Raw genomic sequence first — 25,289 nt, 5'->3', positions numbered from 1 at the left:
ATAAGACTGATACCATTATGCAAACATTACTCAGAGTCATTATTAAATTGGGCCTCTTTCTATGGGTAACTAACAATTTCCATATTATAATCCAGCACAGAAATATCTTGGCACTCTCCTTTAAGTTTTATGATGTAAGAACACAGCTGTGAAGTTCATATGGACTCACTCATAATTTTCAAGTCATTTTAATCATTTATTAAACCATTTAATCATTTATCAAATGGCAAGCAGTGCACCTATTATTCTGGGTCTTTTTAGCACAATGATTAACAAACAGTTATTTGATCTATGTATTATTATTCATTAGCAATTATTTAGAGGCAAAACAAACAAAATCTTGATTTTTCTATTTCTTAGAGGCAACTGGAAAATAAGATGAGCTTCTTCTTTTTCTTTTTCTTTTTTAACTGTGCCATGTGGCTTGTGGGATCTTAGTTCGTCAACCAGGGACTAAACCCAGAACTAAGCCCACAGCAGTGAAAGCAACAAGTCCTAACCACTAGACGGCCAGGGATTTCCCAAGATCAACTTCTTTACAAAGAAACATCTTCTTAATTTAATCAGGATCATTACAGAAGGCAGAGCCTAGAATAATGCTGATGATCTTCTCATCTTGGAGCTTTCAATATTACATTTTAAAGGATGTTCTGATCCAGGGGATGACGGCATAGAGTTCTGCTTCATTTTGTTAGCTTAGGATGGGTTTCTTAAGTTCTAGGAGCCTCGAGTTCCTCATCTATAAAGTGAGGGTAATAATTATTCCCTCACAGGGTTCAATGAGAATATGTGTGAGTGTGCTCAGTCACATCCAACTCTTTGAGACCCCCGTGGACTATAGCCCACCAGGCTCCTCTGTCCATAGGATTCTCTGGGCAAGAATACTGGAGTTATCATGCTCTACTCCAGGGGATCTTCCTGACCCAGGGATTGAACCCATGTCTCTTGTGTCTCCTGCATTGCAGGTGGATTCTTTGCCACTGCACCACCTGGGAACTGTGCCGTAAAAGTACTGCCACCTGCCTCACAAGCAGGCTGCCTGACACTGTGTATGTGGGAGAACTGATTGAACCCACCTCCTTCTCCTGGGGACTAAGTGGGAGTCTACGACTCAGGTCTTTTTCTCTAGTTCCTTCAGGTGAGACACATACTCTTGGTCCCCTCTGCCTTCTTCCAAGTTGACTTCTTACTCATTACCAACCCCTAGTGGCTGCAGTCCATGGGGTCGCTAGGAGTCGGACACGACTGAGTGACTTCACTTTCACTTCTCACTTTCATGCATTGGAGAAGGAAATGGCAACCCACTCCAGTGTTCTTGCCAGGAGAATCCCAAGGATGGGGGAGCCTGGTGGGCGGCCGTCTATGGGGTCGCACAGAGTCGGGCACGACTGAAGCGACTTAGCAGCAGCAGCAGCAGTGGCCTCATCTAGCAATTCTGATTCCTGAGGGGCTGGTTTTTAAAAGCTAGCATTTGCTACCTTCCCAGGGCAAGTTTATGGGCTTCCCAGGTGGTGCTATGATAAGAAGCCACTTGCCAATGCAGGAGACCTAAGAGCTGTGGGTTTGATCCCTGGGTTGGGAAGATGCCTTGGAGGAGGGCCTTGAAACCCACTCCAGCATTCTTGCCTGGAGAATCCCATGTACAGAGGAGCCAGGTGGGCTACAGTTCACAGGGCTGCAAAAAGTTGGATACCACTGAAGCAACTTAGCATGCAGCATGCAGGGCAAATTTACAATATTTTTTCCCACTGGCTATTTTAATCAAAGTCATACACACTCATGTTTGGAGCCCCTCAGTTTGACAATGAAAAAGTTTTAAGAGGTGGATGATGAATTGTTTTGAATGGAAATATACTGACATTGAAAACTTCATAAACTTCTTTAACTCAGTGTAATTACTTGGTCAAATTTTTATATAGCAAACTTAAACCTGTTTTGATTGTCCTTACTTTTTTTAAAAAAATATTTTACAGAATCCTCTTCTATGGAAAGTTTACAACAAAAGTTGATTTACTGATTTTTTTACCTATTGCCATTATAGGACTTTTAGGGGGCATTATTTATTTTTTTAATTTATGAAAATGTTCTAACCCTCAGAAAAATTGAATGAAGAGTAAAACAAATGCTCCTATACGCCATTCATAAATTTATTAAATCTTACCACAAATGCTCCAGCTCTTTCACAAATTTCTCTTTCCCAAAAGCATTGAGAATAGGATGCAGAATCATGGTACTTTACCCCTGGACACTTCAGCATGTCTATCCCAAGAACAAGTAAACTGCTTCCACAATCAGCTTCTTCATTGCCTTGGGTTCATAGTCAAGAAGGGGAAAAGGATTTGAGGAACACTAGTAGAATCAATGAACACAAAGTCCATGTTGAGTTGTCTCAGATTGTCCCCAAACTCCTTGGTAGTTTTTTTGTTTGTTTTTCTTTTTTGATCTAAGGTCCAATCAGCTTCATGCCTTACCTGTGTGCATACTAAGTCACTTCCATTGTGTCTGACTCTGCGACCCTATGGACTGTAGCCTGCCAGGCTCCTCTGTCCATGGGATTCTCCCGGCAAGAATACTGGAGTGGGTTGCCATGCCCTCCTCCAGGGGATCTTCCTGACGCAGGGATTGAACCTGCGTCTCTTACATCTCCTGCATTGGCGGACGTGTTCTCTACCACTAGTGCCACCTGGGAAACCCTTCATGCCTTACACAGGTTCTTAATTCTCTTGTGGGAGCCAAACTGATGCTTTCCCCTTCTTATGATTATATAGGCCATCACTATCAAGAGAAAAAACACTTTCAGATAGGAAAAAGTAACTAGGTCACTCTAAAAGTTTTGATCCTAAAACACACACATACAAGGTAAATTTGAAAATTTACCATAAATCTAAAGTCCCTAGCAAAAGCAAACATATCCTGAACTTTTATAGTACTAATATTGGAATATATTTCACAATCTATGTTGGTATGTTAATCATAAGAGAAAGTTGCCATATTTCCATTCTGAGCAGGCTAATATGAACTTGGTAACCTTGAGAAGTTTTGAGTTTTTTCCTCTAAATGCATGTATGATTTTTTATGATAGATGACCACACGGCTCGCTAAGCAAAGACTAGTGGCAAGATTAAAACTGGCTAAAGTTCCATGGTTTAAAATGGCCAAGTTAAACAGTGGGAGCCAAGTTAAACTGATCTGACTTTCCTTCAGTTCAGCTGCAGGGAGAGTCTGTTTGACTTCATGAAACAGATTATTCTTTTCTGGTCTGTAGTGTAGAAGATGCACCCAAGGTGGCTTTTGACATTTTATTGAATGTAAGAGCCTCTATTTTCACTGCAAATTGGTATTTTCTAGTACATTATCAGAAAGAGAAAAGTGTCAGAAGAATTTGGTGACATGGTAGCTCTGTTGCTCAAACCTAAACATGTCAACGGAGAAGGCAATGGCACCCCACTCCAGTACTCTTGCCTGGAAAATCCCATGGATGGAGGAGCCTGGAAGGGTCCATGGGGTCACTGAGGGTCGGACACGACTGAGTGACTTTACTTTCACTTTTCACTTTCATGCATTGGATAAGGAAATGGCAACCCACTCCAGTGTTCTTGCCTGGAGAATCCCAGGGATGGGGGAGCCTGGTGGGCTGCCGTCTATGGGGTCGCACAGAGTCGGACATGACTGAAGCGACTTAGCAGCAGCAGCAGCAGCATTGGCAGATGGGGAACTCTGGTGCCAGTAGCTCTGAAAGTGACAGAATGGGACAAGGGGCATCCCCATCACCTGGTACTCCCCTGGACTCTAGGAATCATTATGTAGTAGGGTGTGTGTGTGTGTGTGTGTGTGTTGGGGAGGGTCTCTGGGAGAAGTCACTTAAAATTGTCTATAATCAAAGTGGAGACAGAGCCCGAGACACCATCTCACACTATTATTGGTGGTGGTGATTTAGTCGCTATGTTGTGTCCAACTCTTGTGACCCCATGGACCGTGGCCCGCCAGGCTCCTCTGACCATGGGGATTCTCCAGGCAAGAATACTGGTGTGGATTGCCATTTCCTGCTCCAGGGGATCTTCCTGATGCAGGAATTGAACCTGGGTCTCCTGCATTGCAGGCAGATTCTTCACCAACCTAGCTATAAGGGAAGCTCTCCCACTATTTTTGGAACCATCTATTTTGTACTAGATCAGGGCAGCAGTTGGCTTAATAATTTAAAAATAAATGGTGGAGGATGAGGTACAGTAATGTGACTGCACTCAATGCCTGTGGACTGCACACTTAACAATGGTTAAGAAGGTAAATTTTACATTATGTGTATTTTACCACAATTAAAAATAATTGGGGGGGTGGTTACAGGTGACTTTTCCTTTTTTAGGAAAAAAAGAAGAAACTTAATTTAATAAATGAAACAATGTGGGACCAAGGATAGCCTCACAGGGACTTCTGCCAGCCAGGCTGAATAATCACGCACTCTGGTTCAGTCATTAGCTCTCCTATCTGCTCATTAATCCCTGTACCTTGAACAGAGATGGGTGCCAAATGCAATCCTTCAAGCTGCTTTCCAATAGGATATCCGAATTACATTCCCTGGACTGAACTTTTGCAGAGCAGATGTTTGAAGACTTCTCAGTCCTCTGGATAAAAATTGTCCTTTATCTTCTTGATTGATGGCAGCCTTTCATTTGATGATCAAAGGAAGCCACTCATAATCCTGTTAGAGATGTCTTAGACGGCCCTTAAGAGAATATTTATGCCCCGAGGGCTCTTGGCCTTCAGTCCTGCTTCACTCTGTCAGCAGCACGGGTGTTACTGCACTGTGTATGCACTTTCTTCCACTATTTAAATTATCGTGCTTTTCCCTTAGCGCTTTTAAGATCAGGCCTCTGTTGGGTGATGCTTGAAATGGCAGTCACTTGAGGGAAAAGCCTCAAGTACTAGACAAGCCACTCGTGAAACCTGACCCTGTCAAGTTCTGGAATTCTTCTATTGTCACACTCACTGTGCTATTAAGAAAGGTTTTGTCTTATCCACTCAACCCAGGAAGGGGGTTGGGGAAATGTAATTCTTGTGTGGTGAGAAAGAAAATAACTCTGTATTATTTTGAAATCTGTATTTTCTTTTAGAAACCAGAAAATGAAAAGAACATCTTTTCTTTAGAATGAGGAAAACTGTTAGAGGACTCAGTAACAAAACTGAAGTGGCTAAAACATTCAGAGAAATACACATTTGGACATGTAACTTGCTCTGCCTACTGGATTTCCCTTCTGGCTGTAAGAATAGCACCTCAAAAAGCAAGTGAGAGATTTATTTATTTTAGTTTTCTTAGACACTAAATCACATAACCAGCACAGAAATGGATTGGCAAACACTGACCAGTGACTGCTTATTCTTGGCTATAAGATAAAACAGTGTAACAGTGCTGATAAGCATAAATAAAAGAATCTTCTGTTTTGAGGGCATAAGGAAACCTATACTCTCTCCAGAAAAGTGCTCTTTCTTTTTTTAAAAATCAGAATATAATATACAACAACATGAATCAGCTGTGTGTGCGCTGTGCTCAGTTGTATCTGACTCTTTGTGACCTCACGGACTGCAGCCTGCCAGGCTTCTCTGTCCATGGAATTTTCCAGGCAAGAATACTGGGGCAGGTTGCCATTTCCTTCTTCAGGGGATCTACCCAACCCAGGGATCGAACCGGCACCTGTTGCATTTGGAGGCAGATTCTTTACCACTAGTGCCAGAAGGAACGTGAATCAGCTATAAGAATACATATATTCCTTGCCTCTCAGACCTCCCTCCCACCTCACCCCTCATCCCGTCTTTCTAGGTCATCATAGAGCCCTGAGCTGAGATTCCTGTGCAGAAAAACATGCTCATTCATTGTCAGGTGCCTGAAATGATGTTATTATTTTTCTATAGTTTAAGGTCTTATGTATACAGGTTCCTGGGAGGAGGTAAGCCACTTTATCAAAGTGAGGGACTAGCTATTTTAAAATCACCTGGGATACTTGTTAAAATAAAAATTTGGAAAAAAAAAAATTTGGTACCAAAACCCTCTGAACAAGAAATTTGGAAATCTACATTTTAACAAGGCCCCAGGTGAGTTTTTCCCTAAGCAAGATCAATATCAGTGTTTTAATCCTTTAGTAGTCATTTTGCCATAATTGAGCTACTGTAGTGGGGTAAAAGTTGGAGATGAGATCTAGAGGGCATTCAGGAGAGAGCGGGGAGGATAAGGCAGCACCCAAAGAGAGGAAAAAAAGGCAGGGAAAAACTGACTGGTTATAGTCTGGTAGGAGAGAATTTGACATTGGAATTTGATATTTGGGGGGATCTTGAGGGTGTTTCAGAACATGCAGCATGTGGGAATCAAAGAAGAAGATAAAAATTCAAACCACAGACAAACTGGAAGGAATGGAGCAGAAATACTATTCTATGGTGGAGGAATGCCCGCTTATAACTCTTAGAAACAACACAAGAAATTACACAGTGAAAGATGACTTACAACTTCATAAAAACATGACATTTTAACATTCCCGAACAGAAGAACAGGAATGCATATGAGAAAAGGGTCAAAATATAAACACAAATTTACCAAAAATACAAGTAAAAAATTATGGGAGTATTATACATGTATATATGAATATGACATGTATGTACATGTATATAATATATATGCATGTGTACTGTAGGCCAGGAATTTGCCCATATTTATCTAATTGAGTCCTTAACAATTGCCCTGTGTGCGTGCATGTATGCTAAGTCGCTTCAGTCATGTCCGACTCTGCAATCCCATGGATTGCAGCCCACCAGGCTCCTCTCCACGGGATTCTCCAGGCAAGAGTACTGGAATGGGGTGCCATGCCCTCCTCCTACAGTTGCCCTACAAGTTACAGCCTGATTGGGAAAACAACTCAGGACCCCAAAGTTTAAGTTTTGGTTGATATGATAGTCAGATGGGTGTATCTGACTGTAGAGTTCACATCTTCCCACTGAGCGCAGAGGCTCCACCCTGTGGTTTGGACCGTCAGCTGCTCACACGAGCCCCATTGTCCTCTTTTAAGGATGCAGGTGGACTGTGTTGCCCAGACCCTCTGTATGATTGAGTGTATTGAATGGATTTACAGTGGAAAGTAATATTCCATATGCAGCCTAATCCTGTGAATGCTCATCTTTTTCCTTTCCCTTTTCTGGCTAACTAGAATAGAGATGCATTGCAAGGCAACTTTGGAGCTGAGAGTTTAAGATGGTACAGCCTCCATGGCCTGGGGTCTTGGTCATTATATAGAGGGTGACCTGCATAAGCAGAGAACAAATTCCTTGTGTACTTGAACCATGCCACACTTAGATCTATTGCTTACAAGGATTATTCTGTTGTAGCTAATATTCCTGTGAAGAAATCATAACACTTCTAAAACTCCAGGGACAAATGACCAAGTGATAAGTAAACAAGTGTTTATATAATAGGAAACATACCCAATAAGTACATGCACAGAGCCATGTTCTACCTAGAGAACACTTAAAGAATTGTAAATTAAAATATGAAATGTGCTGACAAGACTGTGGGGAACAAACATACATTCACAAAACAATGAGATACTATATGTCGGTGCAATCTTTTTTGGAGGGAAATTAGGGAATATTTATTAAGAGGCATTGTAATATTTATTCTTTTAAAATTGAAACCTGTTCCTAAATTATTACTTGAGATAAAATCACCAGTATAAAATTGTACTTATGTTAGCAAACCAACCAAACAACCTAAAATATAAAAACTAGTGTATTAATTGGGGTTCTGTAGAGAAACAGAACCAACAAGATGTATGTGTGTGTATACACATACACATATATGAGGGAGAGAAATTAATTGATTGATTGATTTTAGGAAATTGGCCCTTGTGATTATGGAGGCTTAGCAAGTCTAAAATCTGCAGGGTAGTTTATCAAGCAAGAGACCCAGGGAAGACTTGCAACTTGAGTTCCAAGAGAGTCTGCTGGCAGAATTCCCTCCTTTTGTGAAGAAGTTAGTTTTTTTCTATTAAGGCCTTCCACTGACTGGGGGAGGCCCACCCTGAAGTCCTTTCTTCAGGGACTGGTGGTCCAGTGGTTGGGACTGCATACCTCCAATGCAGGAGGCATGGGTTTTATCCCTGGTTGGGGAACTAAGATCCCACCTGTTGTGTGATGCAGTCAAGAAAGTCTTTTAAAAAAAAGTAAATATACTTTCCTCTAAGTTTATTAAGTGCTAATCTTATATAAAAAATAACTTCACAGAAATACCTATAATAATACGTGACCAAATATCTGGGTACTGTGACCTAGCCATGTTAATACTTAATCATCTCAGCTAGTATAACTAAATATCCAAAAACTGAGAAATGATTTATCAAATTGTGGCCACTGATTAAGTGAAATATCATAGCTATTCAAAATTATGAATATGAAAATGAGAGATTAATAGAAACAGGGAAAATGACATTTTTTCTCATTTCATGGAAGCTTACTGATGCCCTGACTGCCGAGCTGTGTGTGTGCTGACCCTCATCTCAAGAAGTCCATAGCCCAGGGAGACAGTTGTGGAAGATGCTCTGTGTGGTGGGGCGGGCAGGCTGCACTGGTGGAAGGTGGGGATTAGTGACGTATAAAGCTGAAGGAGTGGGCCAAGTTCAGCCTATGGGACCCTGGAAGATGAATGTGACACGGAGGATTCGGGTTTTGCCCTATAGCCATGGGGAGACTCTGGAGTATTTTAAAGAGAATAGCTTTGTTCTTGTAGGACATGGTTTTGTATTAAAATAGGGATTGGTATATTGTGAGGCCTAAGGCCAAGAGAACAATTAACTAGTCCTGGTGAGAAATGACTTGCAGCCTTAATTAAACTGATGACAACAGAAATGAACAGAGGGAAGACATTCCAGGGCAACACACAAGAGGCAGAATCAATGGCATCTGACGACACTGGGTATAGAGACTGGAGGGGAGGAAAAACATGAGGAAAAACTCCCAGATTTTTGGCTTGACTGCTTCCCAACAGAGATATATAACAGAGCAGGAGAAGTGATTTGGAGGGAGAGGAAAATGAGATTTTGAGTCCACTTCTGAATATGCTTCCCTATGTTTCATGTACTTTGTAGACAACTGCAGTGAGGGCCCAGTTAGGAAACAAGAAGCAAAGCAGTTATTTGAAGAGAAAGAAATTAATAGAAGGGGTTAGTCAAGGAGAAACTAATAGGGGACACTTATGTGACACAGAGGGCTTCCCTGGTGGTGCTTGTGGTAAAGAACCCGCCTGCCAATGCAGGAGATGTAAGAGATGTGGGTTTGATCCCTGAGTTAGGAAGATCCCTTGATGGAGGGCATGGCAACCCACTCCAGTAGTCTTGCCTGGAGAATCCCCATGGGCAGAGGAGCCTGGCAGGCTACAGTCCATAGCATCACAAAGAGTTGGACATGACTCAGGAGACTCGGCACGCATGCCGGTGAGACAGAGTTAGCTATGGCAGGGAGCATCTCCCATCCCAGGGCTGAGGAAACAAAGGGAAGAAATCAGAGACTTTAGATCAAAGAAGAGATGCTGTATTGATTCAGGATAGATGGATGAGGAATGATCATGAGGCTGGACCAGGAGGACTGAAAATAAGCAGGTGACGAGAACCAATAGCTGCTGGGGGATGGGAGGTCATTGTTATCAGTGAGGCTCACAGGGTAGGAAGGGGACTGACCAGAAGGACTGATATTCTATCTTCCTCCATCTCCCCTTGTATGCAGAGTGTAACCCACTGGGGGAAGGGAAATGTCATTTGCATAGTAAAAATTCCAGTATCACAGAGAACAGTTTGAAGATGAAAAAACCCCCCAAAAAAACCCATTTAATTTAGAAAACTTAATATTAGAAACAAGAAAGTCTGAGAAATAAGTGATCTCCATCATTCCTAACTTTTGTGTTTCCATCTCAAAAGTTAGGAAAGACACCAAATTAAAGAAAGAAGGAAACAATATTAAAGATAAGAGAATTAAGGACAATGGAAATCAATGTATCATAGAGAGAACCAAAAGTTGTTTCCAAAAAAATAGTAGAATTGATAAACTATTAGTAAGACTGATCATAATAAATTCGAGAAGGCAAAGTTAACCAATATCTTAGCCGAAGAGAGGATGTTACTACATAGGCATTAAACAGAGAGAGAAGATATTAAGAACAACCTGACTCAATGCATTTGAAATCCTTTGAAACTAAAAAATGAAAGGAAATTTTTTTTGATGTTCCAGCCCTGGAGGCCCAAACCTACAAAATCAGGGCTGCCCTGTCAGTGCAGAAGAAACCCTCTGATTTTAGAAAATCTAGGGTGGCAGCACCTTTGGTTCTTCTGAGATGAGTAAATGCTCTTTGACAGGACGAGGAAGATGTTCACTGTGGTTTATCCACACAGTGACCAGACTTGCCACACACTCACATTATGTCAAGAAGGAAGCCTGACACAGTAGACTGCCCTGTGTATGCGAAGTTCAAAGGAAGGTGAAACTGATTGATGATGGTGGGAACCAGAATCATGGTTGTCTTTGCAGGAGAATGAGTGACTGGGATGAGACATGAAAGAGGCATCTGAAGAGCTAGATTACAAATGGTCATGGTGAATATTTGAGAAACTTCATTGAGTTGTCCTGGTATCATTTATGTAATTTTCTATATGCATGTTTTCTGTATGCATATTTCACTTAATGAAAATTATACTTTAAAAATTTTACTGGGTATGACTCAGGGAACTCAAATGGGGCCTCTGTGACAACATAGAAGGGTGGGATGGGGTGAGAGATGGGAGGGAGGCTGGAGAGGGAGGGGACATATGTATACCTATGGCTGAACCATGTTGATGTATGGCAGAAACCAACACAATATTGTAATTATCCTTAAATTAAAAATAAATAAAGAAAAAAAATCCCACCGGGCCAGAGGCTGAGACAGGGATTCTATCGCGTTAGTCTCATTTCTCTCCTCCTCTTTCTTGACCCTGTTGTCTGCTAATCTGCTTCCATCCTTCCCTTGCAACCAGGTCGGCAACCTCTTTAATCAGGAAGGACTGGAGGTCTGGTTCGTAATTGCTGGAGATGTTGAAATACCTTTTGGTTTTCATTAGGGAGACATCATCGGCCGGATTTCATCTGAACTGGCTGTTTGTGCTGATGGCGGTTATTCTGCAAAGCTGTCAACAAGAGCCCCGAGGGAAGAGGGGCTCTTTCCTAATGCCACTCTCCTCAACTGAGGCCTTGGAGAAAAATGCTGGTTCAAAATGCTGGGCAGATGGAAATTTTATAAATCACTCTAGCTTTACATAAGGAAAAGGATACCTCTTGGAGTTTTTTCGGCAATGATTTTTTTATTTTATTAAAAAAATTTTTTTGTTATTTTTTACTTTACAATAATGATTGTCTTTTCACTAACAAATATGCCCCTGACAGTCAAGGCTATTGGCTTGCTATTACCCTGGTATTTTCACTGTTTAACTTTTTCGTGGCTACTCGCTTCAGGTGTTACTTACATAGTAATAGCTGGAATGGATGGAATTTAAAAAGTATACATTACAAAATAGTCATACAGAAATAGTAAAAAAAGATACACATTAACATTCACAAGGGACACACACAGACACACATTAATACTTTTGTATACATCCCCAAGTACTTAAATTTGGTCAATTTGGAGAAAAACAATCATGTGAGCAGTTAGGTAAATTGTCATAGAAGCTAAAATGGTAGACCCCTGGCTTTTTTTTTTCCCAATTTCGTGAACTGGTTTCATGTAGCCCGTTTGTGCACACATGGCTTTCATATACTTGCAAACACTTAGATTAACAACAATCTTTTCAGCACTTAATCTAAGGTTTGAATGCGTTCTGGCTCAATCCTCTAAGTAGCTGCAGACGGGTGTGGGGCTGAGTGAGCTGCGGAAGTCAGACATGGCTCCAGGGGACTGGAGCGAATCCAGTCACAGGCAGGAGATCTGACTTCAGCCTTGATGATCTTGGGGTACCAGCTTTTTACTGGTTGTCATACACTAAGAAGTATTTTCAGCAGATGACAGTGGAAACAGAACCCTTGACAGCCTACCTCTTGGTTTCTTGCTTTCATTTAAAAAAATGTTTTAAAGCTTTACTACTTGCCCCTGGACAATTGCTAAGGATTTCTGAGATGCTCTTAGTGCTTCATCTGTAGTGCAATGGCTGTGATTTTAAGGCAAGCAATAAAGCCCTTATGATAATTATTTAAATTAAAAAAAATTTTAATGTTTATTCTACAAAGTTTCTGACAGGCCCCAAACACAAGGAATTAAAGAATATACACTCACGTGCCTTCAACAGATTAAGGAAAACAATATTATTAATGAGCTTGAAATGGTCCTGTGTGTGGTACCCCTTTTTCTCATAATCCTCCTCTACCCTCCAAGAGCATTCATTTCTTCAATCAGATGCTTATCACTGCACAAACTCCTTAATGCTTTGTATATATTTCTAATGTTTAACATTTATTATGTATTATATACAATCCTTAATACACATGAATCAGCCATAGGCACACATGTGTCCCCTACCTCCTGAATCCCCCTTCCATCTCCCTCCCCACACCATCCCTCCAGGTTGTTACAGAGCACTGGCTTTGGGTACTCTGCATCATACATCAAACTCCTTATCTATCTAAACTGCCTATCTATTTTATGTATGGTAATGTATATGTTTCAATGCTATTTTCTCAAGCCATCCCACCCTCTCCTTCCCCCTCTGCATCCAAAATCTGTTCTTTATGTCTGTGTCTCCTTTGGTGCCCTGCACGTAGGGTCATTGGCACTCTTTCTAGATTCCATACATATGCGTTAATATATACTTGTCTTTCTCTTTCTGATGTACTTCACTCTGTATAACAGGCTTTAGGTTCATCTACCTCATTAGAACAGACTCAAATACACTCCTTTTCACGGCTGAGTACTGTTTCATTGTGTATAGACACCACAACTTCCTTATCCATTCAGTTGTCGATGGACATCTAGATTGCTGCCATGTCCTAGCTATTGTAAATACCGCTGCAATGAACACTGGGATACATGTGTCATTTTAAATTCTGGTTTCCTCCGGACATATGCCCAGCAGTGGGATTGTTGGGTTGTACAGTAGTTTTATTGCTGGTTTTTTAAGGAACCTCCATACTTTTCTCCATTGTGGTTGTATCAGTTTGCATTCCTACCAACAGTGTAAGGGGGATTCCTTTTTCTCCACACTCTCTCTGGCATTTATTATTTGCAGGCTTTTTGATGATGATCATTCTGACTGGTGAACACTTCATTACTTTTTAATGGATGAATGCTATTCCATTGTATGAGTATACATACTATATTTAGCTATTTGTCCATTTGATGGACTTTTGGGTTGTTTTCACCTTTTGGCCACTATAAATAATGCTGCCATGAACATTTGCATACACATGTTAAATAGGTTTTCAATTATCTTGGGTATACACTTAAGAAATGGGATTGCTGGGTTCACATTTTGAGGACTTGTCAAACTATTAATATTTTTTAAAGTGACTGTACCATTTTACATTCCCATCAGCAATATGAGGGTTCCAATTCTTCCTGTCATTGTCTACATTTGTTATTATCTTCTTAAAAATTATTATTATAGCCATTCTAGTGGGTGTGAAGTAGTATCTCATTGTGCTATTACTTTTAATTTCCCACATAACAAGTAGTGATGTTGGGTATCTTATTGTGTACTTATGGGTCATTTGCATACCTTCTTTGGAGGAATCTCTATTCAAAATTTTTTCCTATTTTAAAATTGGGTTGTGTGTCCTTTAGCTGTTGAGGTCTAGAAGTGCTTTATATATTCTGAACATTAGATCCTCATCAGATATATGATTTGTGATTATTTTCTCTCACATTCTGGGTTGTCTTCTTACTTTCTGGATAGTATGCTTTTGAAGCACTAATCTTTTTAATTTTGATGAAGTCAATTTATGTACTTTTTTCTTTATGTATCTTATACTTTGATGTCCTATCTTAGAAATCATTGCCAAATTCAAGGTCACAAAAATTTATACCTATGTTTTCTTCTAAGAATTTTACAGTTCTAGCTCTTACATTTTGATCAATTCTAAGTTGATTTTTGTACATGGTGTGAAATAGGGTCCAAATTTATTCTTTGCATGTGGATAACAGTTGTCTCAGCACCATTTGTTGGAAACACTTTTCTTCCCTCACTGAACTATCTTGGCACCCTTGTCAAAATCAATTGACTGTAGATGTATGGGTTTATTTCTGGATTCTCGTTTCTATACCATTAATCTATGTTTGGGCTCCCCAGGTGGCACCAGTGGTAAAAAATCTGCCTGCCATTGCAGGAGACATAAGAGACCTGGGTTTGATCCCTGTGTTGGGAAGCTTCCCTAGAGGAGGGCATGGTAACCCACTCCAGCATTCTTGCTTGGAAAATCCCATGGACAGAGGAGCCTGGCAGGCTATAGTTCACAGGGTAGCAAAGAGGTAGACACAACTGAAGTGACTTAGCACGCACTCACACAAGTGTGTTTACACTTATATCAATAACACAGTCTTGACTATGACGGTTTTGTAGGAAGTTTTAATATCAAGAAGGGGGACCTCCAGCTGTGTTCTTTTTCAAGATTGCTTTGGCTATTCTGGATCCCTTAAGTGTATGGATTTTAGGAACAGTTTGTCTTGCAAAAAATACAGCTAAATTTTTTTCTAGGAATTGTGTTGAATCTGTTTTGTAAAGTATTACCATCTGAAGAAGTTTGGAAGATCTCAACAATATCTTATAGTCCATGAACTTGGGGTATTTTTCTACTTAGTAAGGTCTTCAATGTTCCAATGATATTTTCTAGTTTTCAGTGTTCAAGTCTAGCAATTCTTTTGTTAAATTTATTTCTAAATTTCTAAACTTTATTGTTTTTGATTCTATTATAACTGAACTAGTTTTCTTAATTTTTGGATTGTTCATTGCTAGTGAACACATTGTATTTTGTCCAAGAATGACCTTTACAAATAGCCCTTAGAAATGGCTGAACAGAAAACATGACTATCGTGACATGAAGAATTTAGAGGGAACATTAAGGCCACATAGGTAATTTTTAGTAACTGCTCACAGTTTATACTTCTGAATTTGAGTTTAGTCTCCTAAGAGAAGATTGAGATTATATATTCATCTTTGTAACAAATAAGTTGTCAGTGAGTTATTCACGGCTAGTGCACACTAAGAGAGGCACACAAAAAGCATTCACTTCTAAAAGGAGCATTTGGGAAATTCTCTTATTCTTTTGACTTCAGGTACTGTAATTCTGAAGTTTGATTAGTAACTTTCCTTTTGTAAACATAGTCAGAATCTTATAAAGTTTATAGTGTTCTATAAAATAGACTTCTGTAAAACGTATTGAGCTATCCCCTGAGGATAGATTCAAGTCTCAGAGATACTGTACGAAGCACTATTGTGTCTCTCCTGAATTTTTAGTCTCCAAAAGTGCCTATAAAGTGCATTAGATAATCAAAAAGGGTTTTGGTAAGCCAGCTTATCCTGTCGCTAACCAAATGATACTCTTTCAATTCCCTTCATTTCCAGGGGTGAAGCAAGATAATGTGTAGCTATTTATGAAGCCAGGATCACTCTGCCAATTTCTGAGAAGACAAAAGGTAACTTTTGTTAAGACTTTTCTTTTCAACATGACCATGGACAAAAGCTTTCAGTTTTACTGAGTTATTGGCTCAGTCGGGTCGGACCTTTGCGACCCCATAGATTATGTTGGCCTGAGCAGCTGAGGGACCCTGGGGAACCACCCCAACTGTTACGTAGCACTGCCCTCTTGTGGGCAAACTCAAAAAGTGATCGACTTGAAAAAGGATTCTCAGCGCAACTGCTGTCAGTTTATAATAAAATTGTCTAGTCTAACAGGAACCTAAATTTTGTAAACCACCTGTTTTTAGCACAGATTTGTGTCACAGGTTCACAAAACCTCAAATATTAAATTTTTATCTTAAAAGAACATTTCCAGTGTTTTAATAATCATGACCTGCCTTGCTCCTGCCTCCCCATCCCCCAAGTTAATTTCCAGGTCCTCAGATTTCTAAAACCTCAAAGCATTTCAGCAATTGAGTGTCGTGAAACGACATCAAGTGTGGTTGTTCCTCAGTAGTGAGGGCTTCATTCAGAATAGCGGGAAACGGGCTAGATGGAGGAAAGCTGGAAAATCACGGTGGGTCGTCAGTTTATTTTCAGAGCTGCTGCCGCTCCTTTTTTTTGCTGAGGAGAAACCAGACCAGAGAAACGCGGGAATTTCCAAAGCACAGGATTCAGAGGCTGCGTCTCTTGTGTGTTGGCTTAGCCCTGTTACTGCTGCAGGACGAGACAGGATGTAATTCTTTCACGGCAGCACCCACTTGCGTAGCATTTCGGTCAAACTGATAGGCACCGTGGTGAACACGGAACAGAGCGAGTGTCTCACCCATCAAAGCTCATTCTCGTTTTCGATCTCTATTCCCCTCATCCTTCTTTCCCTTGAAAAATGTTGATTTTTGAAAGAATGAAGATGTGGAAAGGCAGGAAGAGTTCAGCAAGGAATCAGTGAGAGGGGCATTCTCTGATGGTTTGTGCCTTGCTACGTCACTTCGGTTGTGTCTGACTCTGTGATCTTATGGACGGTAGCCCACCAGGCTCCTCTGTCCATTGGATTCTCCAGGCAAGAATACTGGAGTGTATTGCCGTGCCCTCGTTTAGGGGATCTTCCTGACCCAGGGATAGAACCTGCGCCTCTTACATCCCCAGCATCGGCAGGCTGGTTCTTTACCACTAGCGCCACCTGGTTTGTGCCTTGAAAGTGAAAGTGAGGTCGTGTCCGACTCTTTGCAACCCCGTGGACTGTAGCCTACCAGGGTCCTCCGTCCATGGAATTCTCCAGGAAAGGATACTGGAGTGGGTTGCCATTTCCTTCTCCAGGGATCTTTCCGACCCAGGGGTCGAACCTGGGTCTCCCGCATTGCAGGCAGACGCTTTACCATCTGAGCCACCAGGGAAGCAGAAAAGGGGGATTAAAACTATGGAATAGAGAGAAGTGCTTCTCCTTCTTGCTTTCTTGCTCTGTCTTTTCCCGTCCCTCACACCTCACAGCCCACCTGTCTGTTTTAAGTAGTTGACTGAAGTATGCTTTAAAAATTACAAATTGACATAATTGCATTGCTTTCCCCCCAAACTGATTCTCTCTCTCTTTATACACACCACACACACACACACACATATTTTTTTGCTTTACCCCATTTTCCCACTTTATCACCCAATGCTCAGGTCTAGTCAAAAGACACATTTCACATGCCCTGGTTGAAAATGTGTATGTCTTGATCAGAAATTGGAGGTCGCTTCATTGATCTCCTGTGAGTAGTTAAGGCTTTGACACTGAGTTCTCTCCTGAATTTCCTTTTACTTATTTATTCACTCAGTGCTATGTATTAAGAATCATTTCTATGACTGCTGCTCAGGGTCATGTGGGTTTCACACTGTACAATGCATTTTGGCAGCCCAATGTAGAGCCCCCAAGCTCTACGAGAGCCTCTTGTTCTTGTAGAGCTTGCAGTCTAGTGGGACAAGACCATATCTGATGGTTGGTTTGGATGTCTCAGTCACCTTCAGCGTCACTCAGGTCTAGGCTCATCAGCCTTACTCACCCAGAAACCCAGGCTGTGGATTCGGTTGGCAGTCATTCCAGGCATCTCTGCTCTCCCTCCATCCTTCAGCTACTCTGTCCTGTTGTGTCTCTCTGTGAGCCCCACAACTGTGTGTATACTGTGTGTGTACTGTGCAAGGGCACCTGTGTGACGAGTGAATGGGGCTGAAAGCCGTGACCCACCCTTGCACCCAGCAGCGGTCTGCCTCAGGGGGGACAGAGGGCAAAGGTGCTCTTTTTCTAGCTATATGCCAATGGGGCTCCAAGAAGATCCTTTTCTCTAATCCATCTGCCCACAGAGGATGACTTGGTGACTTTTTCTAATCGGTACAAAGGTTTCTTCGAGAAATTCAATCACATTCTACCAATCCACTTTCACATGCTTCTGGTCAGGATGATTTTTATAAAACTCAAAACCCACCATTGTATGCCATGCCTAAAATTCTTTTGTATCCCATTGTTCTTAGAAAAACCTGCTTTGAAAGCCTGCAAGATAATTCCTAATATGGTGCCAGCTCCATCGTCATCAGAGCTCCAGTTTTATACCCTGCTGTTGAGTTCTATGGAGCTCGTCTCAGTCCCTCAATGGTCCATTCCCGGTATGGACTTATGTTTGTTTCCCCTCTCCCCCAAATTCATATTTTGAAGTCCTATCCACCCTCAATGTGATAGTTTTAGGAGGTGGGGCCTTAGGAAGGTAATTAGATTTAGCTGAGGTCATGAGGGTTGAACAGGTATGATGAAATTGTGTCTGTGTGTGTTAAGTTGCTTCAGTTGTGTCCAACTCTTTGCGATGCTATGGACTATAGCCTGCCAGGCTTCTCTATCCATGGGATTTTCTAGGCCAGAATACTAGAGTGGGTTGCCATGCCCTCCTCCAGGGGATCTTCCCAACCAGGAATTGAACTTGCATCTCTTATGTCTCCTACATTGGCAGGCTGGTTCTTTTCCACTAGGTGGTCTTGGGAGCCCATGATGAGATTAGTGCCCTTAGACTAAGAGATATGAGATCTCACTCTCTCTCCTGTTCCTCACCATGTGAGGATTCAACAAGTTGACAGCCATCCATAAGCCAGGAAGGGACTTTCAGCAGGAACTGTAGTGGCCTGTGTCTTCCTCTTTGACTTACGGTCCTCGAGAAATGTGAGAAAAAATGTTTATTGTTTAAGTCACTCAGACTGTAGTATTTTGTTATAGCAGCTCATGCAGACTTATACAATTCCTTTCAGGTGCTTTTCCCTACACTGGGGAAAGTCATTCTTTTTTCACTTACCTCGCTTCTCATCTTTCAAGATCTTTGTTCCCATGTGGCTTTGCCTCTGGCATTAATTATCTGTGCAATGTAGTTGACTTCCTGTGTCCTCCTTGGAACATCACGGGTGCTCAAGAAGTGTGTATTAAAGAAATACATGAAATCTATGTTTAAAATGTCAGAAAAAATCTACTCCTACTTCTTTGGAGTTCCTTCTAGAAAGAGATGGTCATGTGAAGGATGAGTGTTCCAGTGGAGAAACATGTGGTACCAATAACCAAACCAAACAAATGAAAGATCTCTGGGGACTTCCCTGGCAGTCCAGTGGTTAGGTCTTTGCCTTCCAATGCAGTGGACATGCATTCGAGTCCTAGTTAGGCAGCTAAGGTCCCACATGCCTTGCAACCAAAGAGCAAAACCTAAAATGGAAGCAGTATTGTAACAAATTCAATAAAGGCTTTAAAAAGGATCCACATCAAAAAGAAGAGTTAAAAAAAGACATTTAGTAAGTGTGTGCAGGGGATAGATGAAGGAATCGAATTCCCAGTAGATACTTAAAGTACATGCTTAAAGGGCTTCACATGTGGTGCTAGTGGCAAAGAACCCACCTGCCAGTGCAGGAGACATAAAAGACGTGGGTTCAATCCCTGGGTCGGGAAAATCCCCTGGAGGAGGGCATGGCCACCCACTCCAGTATTCTTGCCTGGAGAATCCCGTGTACAGAGAAGCCCGGTGGGTTACAGCCCATGGGGTCACATAGAGTTGGACACGATGGAACCGACTTAGCATGCACACACATGCTTAGATCACCAGTAGATAGGGACACAAAAAAACATGGAAAAAGATTGAAAGAAAAATGGGTAGTTTAGAGAAGGGATTGCATAAGAGTCTGACCTTTGTTGAAATTCCTTTTACTTACTTCAGGGTTTAGACCTTTGAAAATATATGATATTAACTATGGTAGGTGGTGGTGGAGTGGGTGGGGAGCCTTATCTCTCAGGCTCAGGACTTCTGAAGATCTCCATCCAGTCTTGGGAGGGGGTTGAATAAACATCTTGGTCAGAGTTTAACGTTCTGGCTTCCAGTAAATCTTCTCTCAGCTTTTGAGTTCATGTGGCAAGGCACAATTTCATGATTCTAGAATGAAAGTTGAGGGGGTTGGAGCTTGAAAGGACAGGCAATCCATATTTTTATATTAAGGCACAAGATTTGCTTCAAACACTAGTCTTTGCTGGAGATTGGTGAGCACTCAGGGACAAAGACCCAATGGAAAGTTGGCCAAGGGGCTCCCCCACTGGTCACCCTCATTCAGCTCCTCTGCGGCTCCTCAGCTACTCCCCCGCCCCCAGCACACACACACACACACACCCCGAGGGCAGCAGACTGCCCTTCTTGACTTACAGTCTTCATTTCAGATGGCTCTGGAGACCCATTCTAACCTGACTTTACCTTTGTAGAGAAGTTAATGGGAAACCCTACTGTAAGATTTATTAAGGCCCAGAAATCTCTGAAGATGGCCTTCATCAAAAAGATTTCTGTATCTTGAGGAGGAAAAAAAAAGGCCAGAATTAAGACAAGGAGTGAGATGTGAGATCAGAAAAAAGTATCAGGGAGAGTTAAGAGACTCAGTCATGACATAAATCAAAGATGGGAATGTTTAACTTTGAGAACAGAGGAAGAATTTAGCCACCTGGACAGAAAGAAAATATGGACAGACATCTTGTTAAACTGAATTTCTGCTGTTTATGATCTTGAGTATCTTTATCTTCCCTTTTATTGACAGAGATTTCTCTCTGGTGAAATCACTTCAGTGACTAAGAAAGGCTTCCCCCACTGGCCTCAGCCAGGATGAGGGCCCCGGGACACGCATCATTGTCGGCAGGGCTTTGCTTTGAGTGACGCAAGACCCAGGCAGCAACCTGTAAGTGCACTGGTCTCCCCAAATGCTTCAGGCCTTGTTCTAGACAATATTTCTTTTTAGGCTAAGGGGGTGGCAGGCTGCCCACACCGCTTTCTTCCCAGGACCAAATGAAACCTTCTTTAAGTGTTACTACATGTTAATAAACATAGTCAGTGAAATCCACTTAAAAAGAATGACCTGTTTATGAAAGAAACCTTTTGAAAGACAGAATATTTTTCCCTGTGGGCCAGAGCTTAGGAAGAAAAACAAAGAGCTCTTTCAAAGGCTTAAAGCATGATGGAGGATGGATTCTGACTTTCTAACTACAAAAATAATGATACTTTTAGCTCCAACCTGCCTTGCTCCAGGGAGCTGTAAATATTCTTTACAGGGACAGATTGAGTCTTTCCAACTTTGTACTCACAGGCTATTGCAGCTCGTTAAGGGAGAGGGATGTTAGCCTGAACTTTTATACCAAGAAACTGAGGCAGCAGAACTTGAAGTGATGCGTTCGGCACCACCAAATAGCTTACAGGTCATGGCGAGGATAGAACAAGCAGAGACTGAGTATATCTATAACATGTGAATACCTCCTGACATCAAGATGAGCTGCCTTCTCTTTCTGTTGTTATCTTCTTCTATTCCCTTTCCTCCCTGTCTTCAAAGTTACATTTCATTGATTCTTTATGTTAATGTTTGTATTTATTTATTTTTAATTTTAAAAACCTGTCTTATTGAAGTATAGTTGCTTTACTATTTTGTGTCAATTTCTGCTGTACAGCAAAGTGGATCAGTTATATGTTTACATAAAACGAAAGTGAAAGTGTTAAGCACTCAGTCGTGTCCGACTCTTTACAACCCCATGGACTGCAGCCTGCCAGGCTCCTCTGTCCATCCTCTGTGGAGATATCCAGCATTCTCCAGGCCAGAACACTGGAGTGGGTTGTCATTCCCTTCTCCAGGGGATCTTCCCCGCCCAGGGATCAAATCTGGGTCTCCTGCATTGCAGGCAGATTCTTTACTGTCTGAGCCATAAATGAAGCCTATATGTACACATATTTTCCCTCTTTTTAAGATTTTTCTTCCCATTTAGGTCACCACAGAGCTTTGAGTTCCCTGTGCTATACTGCAGGTTCTGCATTAGCTATCTATTTTATACATCAGATCAGATCAGTCGCTCAGTTGTGTCCGACTCTTTGCTACCCCATGAATCGCAGCACGCCAGGCCTCCCTGTTCATCTCACCTTCCCTTGGTATCCATAAGTTTGTTCTCTACACCTGTGTCTCTATTTCTACTTTGTGGATAAGTTCATCTGTACCATTTTTCTGGAATCCACATCTAAGTGATATTATACAATATTTGTTTTTCTTTTTCTGACTTACTTCGCTCAGTATGACAATCTCTAGGTCCATCCATTTTGCTGCAAATGGCATTATTTTGTTCTTTTCTATGGCTGAGTAATATTCCATTGTATATATGTACCATATCTTCTTTATCCATTCCTCTGTTGATGGACATTTAAGTCGCTTCCATGTCCTGGCTATTGTAAATAGTGCTGCATGAACACTGAAGTGCATGTGTCTTTTTGAATTACAATCTTCCCCAGGTATACACCCAAGAATAGGATTGCTGTGTAGTTCTATTTTTAGTTTTTTGAGGAACCTCCATACTATTCTCCACAGTGGCTGTATTGATTTTTAATCCCACCAATAGTATAGGAGGTTTCCCTTTTCTCCACATCCTCTCCAGCATTTATTGTTTGTAGATTTTTTGATGATGGCCATCCTGTTTCATTGGTTTCAAGAGGCAGACATCAGGTAGAACTTTCTTCCTTAAGGTTTTTTATTTTATACTCAAAAACATTAATTAATATCAGACATTGACCATGCTGTTTTCTCAGACGTCTGTGGTGGATTTTCTCCACCTCGGTTCACATGGTGGGATAGTGAAAATCTTCCCCCACCTGCAAGTCTTGGGAGGCACACGTGGACAGAATCACCCACGTCCAGCTTCAGGTATCTCGCCTGTTCAGTTCATCTTCCCAGGGTAAGGTGACTACATCCTTCCTTTGTACTAAAGTTGATATACAGTGATGTTATCCTGTTATAAACATGTTCCTTTCTCCTTTGGGTCTCTGAGACATGAGCTTGGAAAAACTTTTATGACACAAGGCAAAACAAAGACTGCAGTGGTTACATACTTTCCATTCCTCCCTTTTTTATTTTATATAAATTGTCTCTTACAAATGGAATGGCCCAAGCCTCGGGGCACTATGCATTCTGATGACATCAAGTTCATCATTTTCCTTCTCAAAGGGGAGGATTGTCACATGGCAAGTATATGCCTGCAAGGATATATACAAACAAAGATTTTATGACAGACAGTTTTACAGATAGCAGTGTTACAGGGTTGTTGTCAGGGTCACAATGTGGTTGTATGGATGTGAGGCACTTTGTACAATCGAGCCCTGTGTATGTATGTTTTATTATTGTTGCTTTGGACAGAAGGTGACTGACGAAATATTTCTTCTTCTCTTGAGACATTAGACTGGTCTGGAATAAAAATGCTTGGAGAAGTGACTAGAGGCCAGGAAATGAAGGAGATGGACCAGATTCAGAGCGAGTCGCATGGGAGAGACATGCTCTTCCCCTCTGCGCTGTAACTTTCCCCCACTGAACCCAGAGGAGAGAGATGGTTTTAGATCACAACAAGGAACTTGTTTTCTGCCTAAAAATGGTTTCCTCTTTTGAGGACTACTTGAGCGGTACGGCTGCCTTAATGAAAAGTTAATGTTATCACACTGCAGTGTCCGTGGCCTTAGATGACCTGTCTCAGACTTGTCTGGGTGCACAGCAGGAGGAAAACCAGATATATTCAGCCCTGAATGCCCATCACACCAGCGGTGCTTCATGCCAAGAATAATTCCAGGAATGACCACACTCCCCATGCTATTTTTCTGGCCCATGCATGCTTTCCGCAACTGTAGAAACTTGCAGTAGCCTCGAGGAGATGGAGGTTCCCTGGTGGCTCAGTGGTAAAGAACCTGCATGCCAAGGAAGGAGATGCAGGAGATGCAAGTTTAATCCCTGGGTCAGGAAAATCCCTGGAGAAGGAAATGGCAATCCACTCCAGTATACTTACGTGGGAAATGCCATGGACAGAAGAGCCTGGTGGGCTACATTCCATGGGGTGGCAAAAGAGTCAGACTGCTGCTACTGCTGCTAAGTTGCTTCAGTTGTGTCCGACTCTGTGTGACCCCATAGACGGTAGACCACCAGGCTCCGCCGTCCCTGGGATTCTCCAGGCAAGAGCACTGGAGTGGGTTGCCATTTTCTTCTCCAATAAGAGTCAGACAGGTTTTAGCAAATAGCAAGATAACAGGGAAGATGGGGTTGGGAGCTGGGGAAAATGTCTTTCAATGGAGCCAAATGAAAGTTTGCCAAAATGTGGGTATTAAGGTTAAAGTCTTGGAATCAGGTACTGACAGAGATCACCTTAAAACATGCCAATATGTCTTACTGCATAAAGGATTTATTCTAACTTACACGTATTTCATCAAAGGAAAGAATTATTTTATGTGTAGCCTCCAAATTAGCCAGGAGGTAAGTCTGCGGTCATTATTTCATTGAGATTAAACTAACAATGATAGTCCTAGCAACTCAATAAAGACTTTTTTCATATCAAACATCTTTTCTGACAACAATTGTATGAAACTGGAAATTAAGAAAATTTGTCCAGAAAATTACAAGGAAAAAACTGGAAAACTTGCTGGAACATATATAGAGATTAAACAGCAATTGATGAAGAAATAAGAACAACCAATGGGTCACTGGAAAGACCAGCGAAGCCCTCAACACCTTCCTGATTTGGAGATAAAACCATCACAACCTTATGCCACCTTCTCACATGCTCACATCTTCAAGTCCAAGCCCATTCTTCCATCCCCTTTACCCCTCAGACTATCTGATTTAATTCTCCCAAATGAGTTAAGATGTTCCATAAATTAAGATCCAAGGCCAGTAGGAGTATGGTGGGATGGTGGTGGGTTGTGGATTTTGGGGAAACGGACAATGCCTTGCTTGTTCCTGTAACACAAAATCTCTGAAGTAAGGAAAGATAAGCCTTGACTACCCTCATAGAATAAGAAAGAGAAGACACCTTCTGTAATGAGAACAAAATAAATTAACCTGTCAGTTCACCTGCCATACTCGTAAATGTCACATTGCTCCACATTTACCCAGAGCAGAAACGAAACTTGATTGAGAGACATAAACTAGAAGAACATGTGGGGTCCCTGTTAACACGCCAGGAGCTGGAACAACCCAGTGCTTTGCATTTCTTTTAATCCTCATAGTAGTCCCACAAAGGTACTCCTATTCTCCCCTTCAGAGAAGGGCAGAGAAGCCCAGAAAGATTAGGTATCTTGCTGTGATTGA

The 25,289-nt window shown here is 41.5% G+C and overlaps 1 long non-coding RNA gene across 19 annotated transcripts in view; it reads left to right on the top strand.

Moving 5' to 3' along the window:
* LOC129658989 (uncharacterized) overlaps nt 1-25,289 on the top strand; it is a 353,230-nt gene that overhangs the window by 40,821 nt on the left and 287,120 nt on the right. For 18 of the 19 annotated variants that reach the window (XR_008717703.1, XR_008717708.1, XR_008717699.1 and 15 more), the window contains exons 2-3: nt 15,609-15,679; nt 20,736-20,873. This is a non-coding gene — a long non-coding RNA (uncharacterized LOC129658989). Of the gene's footprint in view, nt 1-15,608; nt 15,680-18,167; nt 18,300-20,735; nt 20,874-25,289 lie in introns of all 19 variants that reach the window. The other variant, XR_008717700.1, reaches the window with a different exon arrangement.

This window comes from Bubalus kerabau, chromosome 8, assembly GCF_029407905.1.
Source record: "Bubalus kerabau isolate K-KA32 ecotype Philippines breed swamp buffalo chromosome 8, PCC_UOA_SB_1v2, whole genome shotgun sequence".
In the NCBI taxonomy this organism is placed as follows: Eukaryota; Metazoa; Chordata; class Mammalia; order Artiodactyla; family Bovidae; genus Bubalus; species Bubalus kerabau.
The sequence above is the reverse complement of the archived record's forward strand: the minus strand, read 5'-3'. Positions and strand labels throughout refer to the sequence as shown.